Source organism: Anser brachyrhynchus, assembly GCF_964034855.1.
Source record: "Anser brachyrhynchus genome assembly, chromosome: 1".
NCBI lineage: Eukaryota > Metazoa > Chordata > Aves > Anseriformes > Anatidae > Anser > Anser brachyrhynchus.
The window spans coordinates 86642234-86654996 of NC_137694.1; the positions used below are offsets into that span (position 1 = coordinate 86642234).

The window sequence follows — 12763 nt, forward strand, 5'->3', positions numbered from 1 at the left end:
ACAGCAACAACAAGCCAACCAACACAAATTCTTTCCAATATTATCTCTACTGAGAAATGAATCTAACTGTATTAAGCTGTCAGGGCCTATAGATTCTTCTGTTTTTCCTTGACAGGCAAGTGCTAGGGGGTAGGGAGGACACTTTGCTCATCCATATGAGAACGAAGTCTTTCATGAAATAAGAAATGAGAAGGATGAACCTAGTAATGGAACAGCGAACAGGAAAGAAAACATTATGAAGTGTAATTAACCATAAGACACAGTAAAACAAAAAACTTGTTCTGAATTCTGCAGCCAAGAATGTATTTGAACCCTTTTTCCTTTTCCTCCCATGGATCCCTTTTCCATCTCATCTCTACATTGTGCTTCTTACCTTGATTCTTTAAGCTTCAACATAAAAACTGTCAAAAGGCAGTAGGCTGTAGCAGTGGGAGATTAAAAGAAATACGGGAGAATGAAGCTCTATGACAGCAAGAATTTGTCACATCTAGGAGTGGGGGGAAAATGAGGCTTCCCCCACCTGTATTGTTGATTGTAGATGGTGCAGTGCCTTACTGGTGGACCTGAACAGTTTTATTCAAGTGTTATTATCTAAAACACAAAACACTGGCTATTTGTTGCTTTCAGTAATTGTATATTAGAGATTGTTTGTGGTTTTTTTTTAAGTGAAGCATGAATTTCTTCTTACCCTAATTAATTTTGTCTCAGTTGCTTTAAAGCAAGGAGTTCAGAGTAACAGGATAATGAAACAAGTCTGAGTGCAGACTTGCCGAGTCTTAACCTTCAAAAACTTTAAATTTGGTTTCAGAAGCCTTCAAATGGGTTCCATAATGTGGAATGCGTTAATATAAAGATAAGCATAGTGTAACATTTTATATGTGCAGATCATCACTGCAGACCTTAGAGATCCTGCAACAATACAACAGAAGCAAATGAGATATTGTGCTGTTTTCAAAGAATGTTCATGTGTACTTTAACATCTTGTTTCTAGATAACAAATAATTACTCAAGCAGAGTTGCACTACAAGAGTCAAAAATTGTTTCACTTCTAGTTCAGAGTTTAGGTGATTGTTTCAATAGATGAATTTATACTCGGTGATGCATGATGAAGACGCTCAGCAGAATAGCCTCGCTTTGACTCTTCTATGCCTTGAATCACCTTCCCAAGACAACCCCACTTTGACATTACTTATTTATTGAGTTTGCTGACAGTGTTTATGAAGGGAATGGAATGAGAAGGGTAGTAAAGAGCTGATATCTGCACGGGGCTGGAGTTAGCATTCTGTGCAAACTGTGCTAAGCAATAGCCAGCCACTAGCCAAGTTTTTTGTTCAAAATAAAACAAAAATGTAGCAAGACTTTTCTTTTTGTTGACAGATTTCTGTTAATGGAGGAATCTCTGTCTGTGGAATTGTTTTGCAGTTGAAACAAAGATTTTTTTAGTAAGAACATGTTAGAAGACCCTGATGATTGTCCAGACTTTTAGAAAATCTGAAAAGCTTAAAACCACCATTAAAAGAACACTTGATACTGAAAAGCAATCTGGTGAAAGAAACAAGATCTTGTATACAAGTGTTAAGCTTGCTTTGGAAGTACCTGTGCAGCAAATAGCCCGCAATATATTTGTTCTTCAACAAGTTCAGTGAAATTATGCTGTCAAGCACAATAGCACATACTGTGGGTATAAAACAGGTAAAATAACCAATATTAGTATGCTAGTTTACATCAAAGCAAAAATGTAGCATCTGTAAATAAAACTCTTGATTTTGATGTATCAGAGCCTTTTCATCCTCCAAAAAGTATTCTTTCTCTCACTAATCCTTTTACTTCTACAGCATTTTAAAATAAAAGAATGACTGGCTGGACAGAAGTTTATTTCTTTTTAACTATTACGTAACAGTAACATGGATACATGAAAAAATATTTAAAAATGTTTATGTAATTAGAAATATGAAATAGTATGAATATGCTAGAGGAATAATACTGAATTTCCCCTATTCCTATACATTTTGATCTGCAGTTGGCTACAATTCACTTACACCTGTTATATCCTGGAGACTTTCACTGCCTGCACTATAAAAAAAAAAAAAAAAAAAATTTGGGGAAAAAATGGTGGTTTAAAATATCTTTTAAAAAATTTGATATGCTTTGAATGGCTGTTTGTTTGTAAAGCAATCTTGGTAATGCTGTCTTCATGATTGCTGACTTATCTCGGTTTTTGAAAAATGAATGTTGGCATCTAAGGATTTGTTTCTGACCTTTGACATAAGCAAACAAAAGAATAAGGAAATATCTCACTTCTGCACACCTTACTCTTTCTTGTAGTAAAACAAAGGCTGCTTCTGACATACCCAAACCAAAGGCAACACTGGATGTCAGAAAGCACATGGAGCAAGCAGAGCCATAGTTCAAGCTGCTTATGATGTGCGTTAGTCTGCAGCGATTCTGAGGAGGCTGAGGCTGTGTGTTCCGCCTGCCTTCTGACCATCTTGGGAAATTTCTAAACCAATAGCTTCAAAAACAGTTGTCAAAAGGTTAGAGGTCTTCAAGATACTCAGTGCCCAAAATTTCACGGGAGCAGCACTGGCAAGAGAATCGTAGTAGCTGTCTATCATGGCGAGCAAGATGATTTGTATTCTGTTTGGAAGCAGCTAACTCGCTGATCAGCACAAATATGCCAGCTAGAAAATCAGCTCCCATTTAATAGTGGTGTGTGTTGCACCTCTTTTCCTGTGGGTGTTTCAGGGAAGGATTATGGGAATTTTTATGCTGGAGGGAAGAGATTTACTGAGCAAGGAAGACAAATACGTAGGAAAACAAACTTCATTATTTTTACTGTCCAAAGAAAACTTGTCTAAGTCCTTAGTGAGTTGGAACACTGTCAAAGTTGTTTGGATGTTTCCTTAATAGAATAGTAGGGCCATAATTTAAGTTGGAAGTGACCTTCAGAGGTCACTATGTCTAATTAAATCAGGTGGCTCAGGCTTGTGTACAGTCATGGCTTGGACAACTCCAGGGACAGAAATCCTACAACCTCCCTGGGGCCTGTATTTAACCACCTTCATGGTTTAGAACCAAAACAACAACAACAACAAACAACTCCTCCTCCTTTGTTTTTGTAATATATAGTTGGAATTCCCCACACTTCAGCATGTCCATTGCATCTTGCCATATCATCTATCACCACGTGCCCCTGAGAGGGGCCTAGCTCTGTCTTCACTGTGTTCTCCGATCAACGCTTTTCCAGGCTGAACTAGCCCAGACCTTTCAGCCTTTCCTTGTCTGCCATCTTCTCTGCCCCCCTGACTGACTTGGTGTCCTGCCACTGGATTCTCTCCAGTGTGTCAATATGCTTTTCTCACCAGGAAGCTCAAAATGGTGCCCTAGGTGTCACCTCACAAGGGCTGAACAGAGGGCAAGGAGGTTCAGCTCTGTGGTTGTGCAGGCTGCCCTGTTAATGCTGCAGCCCAGGCTTCAGCTGGCCTCCTGCGCTGCAAGGGCATGCTGCTGGCTCACGTTCGACTTGGCCAGTCAGGCCCCAGATCATCTTCAACATGGTGCTATTTGTTAGGGCACAATTTAACTGCAGCAAAAATCAAAAATTCTCAAGATGAAGAAATAACTCAAGCTGTTTTTGCACAGGAAATGCAGGAAAAATAACAAATGCTAGTCAGGTTCTTTTTGTGTTTACCCCCCCCCCCCCAGTTTGTGATGAAGAGCTTGGACAGATTTTGTATTTCCTCTTAGTTTTTAATTTTGCACATTTGAGTTGTTTTAATTAGATTTCTGATAATGGTAGAACATACTTGGTATTCCAGATGCATCATCTTCAGGCGTGTAAGAGAAACAGCTATTTTTTTTAGTTCCTCCACCCCTAACCCAACATGGATTTTAAGAACATTATTTTATATTTTGTTTTAAGTCAGAGAAGCAGTAAATTAATTTTAAGTTCATGGTGGACACTGGTTTGTTGTCCAACCTTAAAAATGCGTACTTTGTTTAAGAAAATGAGAAGATACTTCCAATGAAATCATGTACTGTGTCTGATTATTCTTTCTCATTATTTTTTACCTATTCATTAAAATCACCAGCTGGGTAGCTTCTTTAATTTACTTCTGAATCTCTTTGGAAACCTCTTCTAACAATAATACTTTACCTCATGAATATATAAAAACAGATGCTGACCAGAGAGCAGTGTATGGCTGATGGAATGTCAGCCTTCTGTGCAACACCTGCCTCATCTTTTTCATATGCTGTAAACAACCAGGTGAGAAATAAGGACACTATGGAGCAATTGAAATACAAAAGAAATCCCAATGTAGTTGTGACATGGATCCTCACATCAGTTTAGAAAAAGAACATAAAGCTACAAAATACATAAGTAAAACCAACAAAAGAAAAGTTTTCCAGCTGTGTTTTCCACAGTAAGAACAAAATTATTACTGCACCTTTTAGTACTAATGTAAACAGGCAGAAGCCTAAGTTGAGTTTACTTTCCTTACAACAAAGGTTATTGGTATTTAGATGCAAGTCTGTTGATATTACTTATTCCCCCCCCCCCCCCCCCCCCGCCCCAAATGAAATATTGTTCTGAATCACAAAAATACAGGGTTGGAAGGGACTCAAGTGTTTACTTATCTAAGCCCTCTGCACAGATGTAAAGCTGTTTGTTGATATTTCACAAATATGTGGAGAGATTGCACAGTGGATTGAGATAATCTTTTCAATTGCTTTAACTTTTATAGATGGATTTCACTTTTTCTTCTGCCTTCCTGGTAGTCAATGGAAATCTTACCCTGAAAACTGAGTTCATCTTCTTGTATCCTTGAACAGACGATAGGGAGTAGAAGTGACTTGTTCTCACAGCCCTTCCAATATTGGGAACCTAATATTGGTCTAGAAAACAAGCATACAAGCATTTGATGAGACTAAAAAAATAAACACACAAAAAAAACCCTTCAACCTTTCCCTTTAAATCATGCAATGTTTTTGGCCTACATGAACTTCTGAAAGCTTTTTCCTCTGTGGGTTTATGGTTATTTTTAGATTGTGTTCTTCAGGGAAAACCACATACTTCACACAAGAAAAATAAATGCCTGCTCTATGTTGGTCAAAAGCTGTCAAAATTAAAAGGCTTTGTATATACATTTCTGCACGCACTAGTAGACAGTCAGCAAGCCCTGAATAAAGAATATTCAAAGCTGATTTAATCCTTTTTCCGCTACTTTGAGAATCCAGATCACTATAGTAATTCTGCCTAGTCTCGAGTGGTGCAAATGTCAGCCTATTGAATTTGAAATTTCTTGTTTGAACAAATGCTAGTTTCAGTATGTTCAATTCCAGGCTTTAACTATCTGATTAAAAAGCACACTGCATGTGTTAGCATGGACGTGTATACACAAGTATCTTGCCAATTTTTCTAACCTCCAAGCTATAAAGTAAGTTTCACCAACTTTAATCATTTTCATTGTTTTGTTCTATTGGCCTTGGTGGTACTGGTCTCAAAATGCACTTTCATTCTTCAGTGGAATGGAAGTCCTATTTTTGCACTCTTTTTGTGACAAGAATACATGCTCTCCTATAGCTGGTTGTAGGAAACCTTACAAATGTTGTCATGAAGAGAGCAATTTATTCAAAAAGATCACAGTTTCTGTTATTCCAGGCTGTGAATTATGGCAGTATTTAAGGAAGTCTAATTCATTTTTTCCATTGCACCACTGCCTTCAGACAACTTGTCTTAGAACATCTGTTTTACAGTGTCCTACACCATGTCTGAGCGTATGCTTTCTACCCTAGCCATACTTTTAACTTTTGAATTCTCATAGCTTTTGAACACTTCTAACTTTCCTATAAGGACTGATATGCCTATGTGACAACTCTTTATTTTTGAAGGGGCCTTTTTCATTCCCTGTAGAATGGAAACACTCCTATTCCAATTGTAATTTATCAGAAAGGAAAACATTTTCATATTGCAGGCAGACAAAACAGTTTGACTGAATCACAGCAGCATGAATCAGTATTGAAATTTAAAGAATCCTCTCAGGGCTCTTGTCTCTTCAGCTTTTCTCTGTCTATGAGATACTATGTCCTAATATACTTCTGTTTGGTTCTACCTGTGGGTGACAATGTTTTATAAAATTACTTACAGTAAAATTCTTGGTTCTGGGTTCAAACTAGAATTGTCATTCAGGTTTCCTGTATATTAGGACTAACACAAACTCAAAAGGAGCTGCTCCCTTTTTATGCTCTCAGGTTCTGAGCAGTAAAGAAGCGTATGTACCATTATAGTTAGACAGGCTTAAGTTTGCACGCAATTTGTGATCTCAAAGTGGAAAAGGCAGTTTTTTCTTAACACTTTCTTATCTTTGTACCACTTTGTGAAGTCTTCCCTGTTAATAAATTTAACACGTCATTTTTTCAGCACAGGCTAAAAACTTACTAGCAAAGTTCTGCTCGTTGTGCGTTAGAGAAAGGTCTATAGTAACTAATTCAACTACACAATTACTATGCATTTTTGTTCATATTTAAAAAGGGAAAAACCCTGAAATCATTCTCTATGAGATTCTGTAGTTATTTTAAGTTGTGGTCTGCAGCAAGCGCTGTCTCAGGAGAAAGGTAGATGCTCAGGAGAGATTTCTTCTCTGCCGCACACTAGAAAAGGCCTTGGACTTGGGTTGCCACCTTTTCTCTGTGTTTCTTGTGACCACATTCATGCTTTTCATGGTACTAGTGGCTAAAGTTTGTTTGGCTGATGTGTGTAACCCTGAAGAAAGGGATACAAACAGTGAGTGCTGCTTTCCAAGAGATGCCAAAACAGTATTTTACCTTTTGAATTTGTATGTGTTTAAAAGGGCAAATTATTCTCTTATGCTTTAAAAAAAAAAAAAAAAGGCATTTTATGATGAATGTTGTCCCAGCTTTTATCATTGCAGCATAGGAAGTGCATGAGTAGTATAACAGCCATATGATATTTCATGGCTGGAATACATCAGTCTTATATTCTACACTGTTTGTAGGTGACTAGCTGAATTCCAGAAACAGTCTAACATAACAGGTTTAACTTGAATCAGTTAGATTCTTGTTTTTTGGAAAGTTTGTTTCTCCTATTTTATATTTCCATCAACTTTAGAGCATAGGAATTGCCATGAAAGAGTTGATGATTTCCAGTAGCTTCTCTCATAAGAATTAGCTATTTTACACTTAAAAGTTTTAGTGTTACTTTTATTTAATTTTCCTACAAAAATATTCTGCGTCGATGCATATGGCTTTCAGAACTTTCACTGTTTTTACTAATATTTTTGTGATATTCCTAAGTAATTACTAGTAAAAGTTTCCAAATATTTTGGTAGGGTTTGATGAGCTCTAAGTATTGTTCTCTGTGGCATTAATTGCTGCAAGGGTAAGAAATACACAATGACAAAAATAGTATTAAAAATATACATATATCCTTTTCCTTTCACCACAGGGTAGTTAGAACCTGCCTGATTTTCTACATGCTGCTTCATGTGTTAGCAAGGTATCGATACTTCTTTAATACATACATACAGTGCTAAATCAGTCTAAGTATTTTAGCTCCAAATCTCATAGGTTTTTGGCCTACAAAAGTACAAATATTGTCTGTCATTCTCCAATTTTCCTTAAAATGTTCCCTGAGTTCCCAAAAACTTCCTTTATTCTGGCACCTGCTTTTCTTGTGTTACAGTGCATGTTTTTTATAAATCTTAGGTAACCCTTCAAACACCCACCTGTTCACTGAGGATCTTCTTGGCTAAGTGACTGAGAAGCTCTGATAAGACCACTTCAAAATCTATGTTGATTGTCAAACTATGCTCTTATTGTTCTTACAAGGATTTGCTGTTTAGGGGGGCACTATAACTTATAACTGTGTGGATTGTATTCTTATAAAATCAAAATGCATACACTGCTGTTTAAATTTTGCTATGTACTTTTAAATAATACGCAATATTTAGAAGTAGCATTACTGAATAATGAGTAGACTGACATTCTCAGCATTGCATTTTCTTGCTTTGGTCAACTTAAATGAAAACTTCACAGAGTTTTTGCATTTTTCTTAATTTAATCTATTCATCAGTTTTATTGAAAGTAATATAAAGTGACACTTAATTCTATCATATTTGGCTAATATATAACTCAGCTGTCATGCACCCAGAGAGATTCTTTGGGGGTGTTCGTCTGTCATGTGCAATTTATAATACAGTTTTGTTGCATGAGAGGGTAAAATTTAAAGCAGAATGTATTTGTTTTTCTTTCTTTGTGAAGGGAGGGGAAGCAACTGATAGCAGTCTTTTTAAGACTTGATTTCCATATATTTGCTTTGATAATATTGACCTTGGACTCCTATAATAAAAATAAAGATTCAAAATCACAACAAAGGAAGATGCTTGCAAAAATATTCTCTCAGAAACTGTATGCCTGCAACATGCCTGCTGTTAGGAAGAAGGGATCAGAAACAGTAGAAGGGATCAGACGATATCAAAGTGACAACTCACCCTATGAAAATAATTATAAACAGTATTTAATGAGCGTAATTCACTGCAAGTTCTAACTGTCTGCTTTGGCAAATCTCTTGCTAGGTCTTCCCAGATGTCCCTTCCAATAGTGGGTACTCAAAATATTGAATTAAACAGTATAATTTACAATGAAATGAAATGAATCTGTGTGGAATAAATCAGATATGTCACCCATGAAGGGTAATTATCTTTTATTTTCTCAGAAAAGAAATCCAGAATGGAGCAATAGTTTGCAATACTTGTGAAATAACAGATGCTACTTCTATACATGATAGAATAAACATTTCAATATTTTTAAAACATATTAAAATGATGGTAGATAAGGAAAACAGATAAGTACTTTAAAATGTACTTATGTTGCCATGATGAGCTACCCAGTGTTCTTTTTATTTTTTATTTATTTATTTTTAATATCTAGATAAATTTTAAGCACAAGTAAACCAGGCTGTCGTAATATATTTTATTTCCTCAGTACCTCATTTCTGTGTTATGATTTTTAAGAATTTATCTAACATCAAGAACAGCAAATCTTGAACAACATATCTTTTACTTTGATTTTCTGGTTCAGCAACTGCTCATTATGACATTTCATAACATTAGGACTTGTTGTTGAAGTGCAAAAATGCAGAGGTTTAAATGTCTTGCAGTTTTTGTGTGCAACTCCAGTAATTTTTTGTTGCTAAACAATTGAGTTAAATGTGTATTATCGAACCTTTATTTGTTAACGACTTTAAGCAATCTGTGGTGGTCTCATTCCTATAAGAAACTTTTCTCCAGTCATCCAAAAAATCTTTTAGATTTAGGACTCTGAAATTTGTAGATACATGGAAGAGAAATATAACTTTGATTAACATTGCTTGCAGTTTTCCCTCCTTTTTGTCTTTCAGTAAATGCTGTGCAGCCAGCTTTAATTGTCTTTCTTCTGGTGCATTTTTTTGTAGCTATTTCATAGCACTTTTGTTATGGCTTGGCTATTTGGAGATGAGCATAATTTTGAAATGTTTTTTTCTCATAAAGCCTCAAAGCTCTAACAGCTCTTTCTGTTAATTTATCCAAAATATACGAACACCACTGCCATATGTGAAACCATGTTGAGGCAGAGGAGCCATGGTAATGTGTCTTCTGCTGAGACACGTATAGTTTTCTGAGTTTCTTTTGGAGAAGAAAAGCAACTTAGATTTTATGCTGCCATATTATTGTTCATAATGCCCTATCAAGCCACCAGGGTAGTTATAGATTGCATAATTTGTACTAGCTAGAAAAAGACAAATGTAAATGTTAAGAAAGAAAATAAAAGAAAAAATGATGAACTAAGCAACTACGTTTTCCTTATAAGCAAGATTAGTTCTACTGAGATCACATCATGTACTGGGTTCCTTGAATGACAGGCAGTGTTGGTTTCTTAATCTAGAAAGGGGAAGCAAAAAAGGGGGGAACCAACCGGTGGTAGTGGTAGCATCTCATTTTTAGAGAAGGGAAAATAAAATATAAGATGACTGTTTCAATGTTTGCATTGAAAGTCCATAGAAAAACTTCCATGTTGTTGCGGTTAGACTTTTAAACTTAGTACTTGCATCATTATCTAATGAAAATATTCCTCTTTTTAAATGATTGAACATACCTGTTTGCTTTGAGTTGCTGATCCCAAATGTAAAGGGCCAAAATGTTTTTGTTTTTAGATGCCACTGTGCTTCTGAGTTGTGTCCTTGTTACCGGTAAATATCATGAAGGCACTTAACTTCCTTTCCTCTTGAAAATATAGAATACTGTGGGATTTCCTGTATAGATTTGCCAATGTGACAGAATTTTTTTCCTGATGTTCAATACTAAGGCAAGTTTCCAGTTTACATCTCTGTTCACTTATTTTTGTGTTGTGTCCATTTATAACGTGTTTATAAGCCCTTTCTATGAACACCTCAGTCCTCCTGAGAAGTTCAACTTGGAATCAGCAAGACTCATTTTCAGTCTCCTGCTGGTATACACTTTGCCTTATTTGATCAAATTATGTAGAATCTTAATGAAAGAAAAAATGCCTAACAGGGAATGATTTGCCAACTGCAAAAATACTTAGAATTAAATAATCTGTCTCTGCGGAGCATGTACGTATCGATTATTCCTAAATTATATACAGTTGCTGTTTAGACATTATCTTTGTGTATCAGTCAATGTAGAAATAATATATATCAACTTGTTAATCTTTGTTTTCTGGAAAAAAAAAAATATGCAGAAGTCTCTGCTGCTCTGCCAAGTTACTTGTTCTCTTAGTTTATTCTGGGGATGCCTGAAAAATCTCTTTTTAGTTATCCCAGTAGTTCCTTCTTGCTGTAAATGATATTGCCAGAAATGCTGTGTTCAATAGTTTGCAAGCATTCGTATGACCTTATGATACTTAGTCTTCCAACTCTGTGCACTCTTTCACAGTGCAAGGCAAGATGTTACTCCCTAGTTCAGAGGTCCTTTGATCCTGTCAGGGCTTGCTTGCTCTTGATTGAGAGCTGGTTCACATCAATTCTGGTGCAACAGAAAACAGCTGTGTTTTGTTCCTACAATCTGTATCTTCTTCAACTGTTTCTTATCTGTGGGTTTGATAGACTTAGGAGAGAGGAAGTGGTGGGGGAGGAGTTAGATGTATTCAAAATGATGGTGATCTATTTAGTGAGGAGTTTAATAAAAGCTGCAATATATTTTTTTAATTGTTCTGCTATTGAGAGAGATAGAAAAATCTAGGCTATTGTAAAGAAGCAAAAGATAATAGTTCAGTTAATTGTTAGATCTCTTCTTCAACTCATTTCATATGTCTAGAAACAGAACACAAGTATCCCTTAAAGGAACCCAAACCTCAGCTTTGCTTCAAAGCAGTAATAATTGTGCAAGTAAATTAGTGAGAAACATTATGTGTCTCTGTCTGTGAAAGAGAATGGTTGAAGGTACCAAGATAATCCAGAGTAGATCCTAGATAATCCAGTAATGCAGCCCATATTTAAGATGATACTTATATATGTCTGTGTTTGGGAAACAATGTTTCTTATAGTTCTTTGTTCAGTTCAAGTCCAATTTCTTGCTCAAGTAAGTCTTTTTATTTATTTATTTATTTATTTTTTCTTGGAGCTATTGGTAACTGTAAGCTAGATTCTCAAAAAGCTTTCTATAACTCGAGCCATGTATATGGAAACTTAAGAGGAAGGAAGAGGATATGGTAAGACTAAACAAGGCATAGGTAGTGGACTTCTTAATTCTGAAAGAAGTCCCTTCTTAGTAGGTATTCGTATTATCTTAAAGATGGTAAAAAAAACTTCAAAGAGATAAAGCTGGGAGCACTTTGAGATTTTTTTTTTTTTTTATTCAAATGGACAGAACAGTTTCAAACAAAAGATTTCAGGACTTATTTTCCTAAAACTATTCAGATTTCTGAATCTCTGTCTTAGGAGAGTGGCCGAGCTATCATGTTTTGGAGTATGCTGAGTTTGGGTGACCTATCTTTTCTCAACACTGTTACATTCTTGTAACTATAAAATCAAACAGAAATTGTCATAACTTTTAGTTCATTGTCAGCTAACTGCAGAGTAAAGAATGTTTTTTTTTGTTCTCTTGATGTACATCTTCAAAGATTATTTATATGTTTTGCATACATGGGAACAGTTAAAGCACGTTTCAACTTAGAGTATCCCATTACCTGTTAATTAGGACAGTTACATTACCATATCAAGATTATACACATCTTCTTGGTGAAATGGAAAATGATGACTTTTTTAAGTTAAAATATTTATGATTTTTTTTTAATAGTGTCATGTTTTGATACTAGGTATCTTATTAGATACTTGAATGATTAATGTGAATGTGAGCAAGCAATTCGTACAGCCCGTAAGAATTACCTGACTTACTATGTTAACAGGTGTGGTGAAAACTGAATTTATAAAGGAGGTAAAGATCTGTTTAAGGAGAAGATCCATGGCTTTCTCTCTATATCACAGCATTGTGTTCTGCAACACTACAGAATAGGTAAACAAGAACAGGATGAAATCTTGTTGGAAAATAACTGCTTCACTTGAAGTAAAAGGATTTAAACTTTGCTTCCTAATTTCCTGCTACAGTGAATCACTGATTTCTTGTTAGAATTTTGTCATGTATGTTAAAACAAACAAACAAACAAACAAAAAACTAGCGAAAGCAAGAGTGTTAATTTACATCTATCTAAATCTTACTCTAATCTGATAGCCATTAAGCTTCTAATG

The 12763-nt window shown here is 35.6% G+C and overlaps 1 protein-coding gene across 7 annotated transcripts in view; it reads left to right on the forward strand.

Moving 5' to 3' along the window:
• Positions 1 to 12763, forward strand: part of CADM2 (cell adhesion molecule 2) — a 659818-nt gene that overhangs the window by 357625 nt on the left and 289430 nt on the right. Inside the window, exon 1 of one of the 7 annotated variants that reach the window (XM_080574599.1) lies at positions 9555 to 11597. The exons of the other annotated variants lie outside the window; for them this stretch is intronic. The gene's annotated coding sequence lies outside the window, so the exon portion shown is untranslated. Of the gene's footprint in view, positions 1 to 9554; positions 11598 to 12763 lie in introns of those variants that run through there. 7 annotated transcript variants of the gene reach the window in all.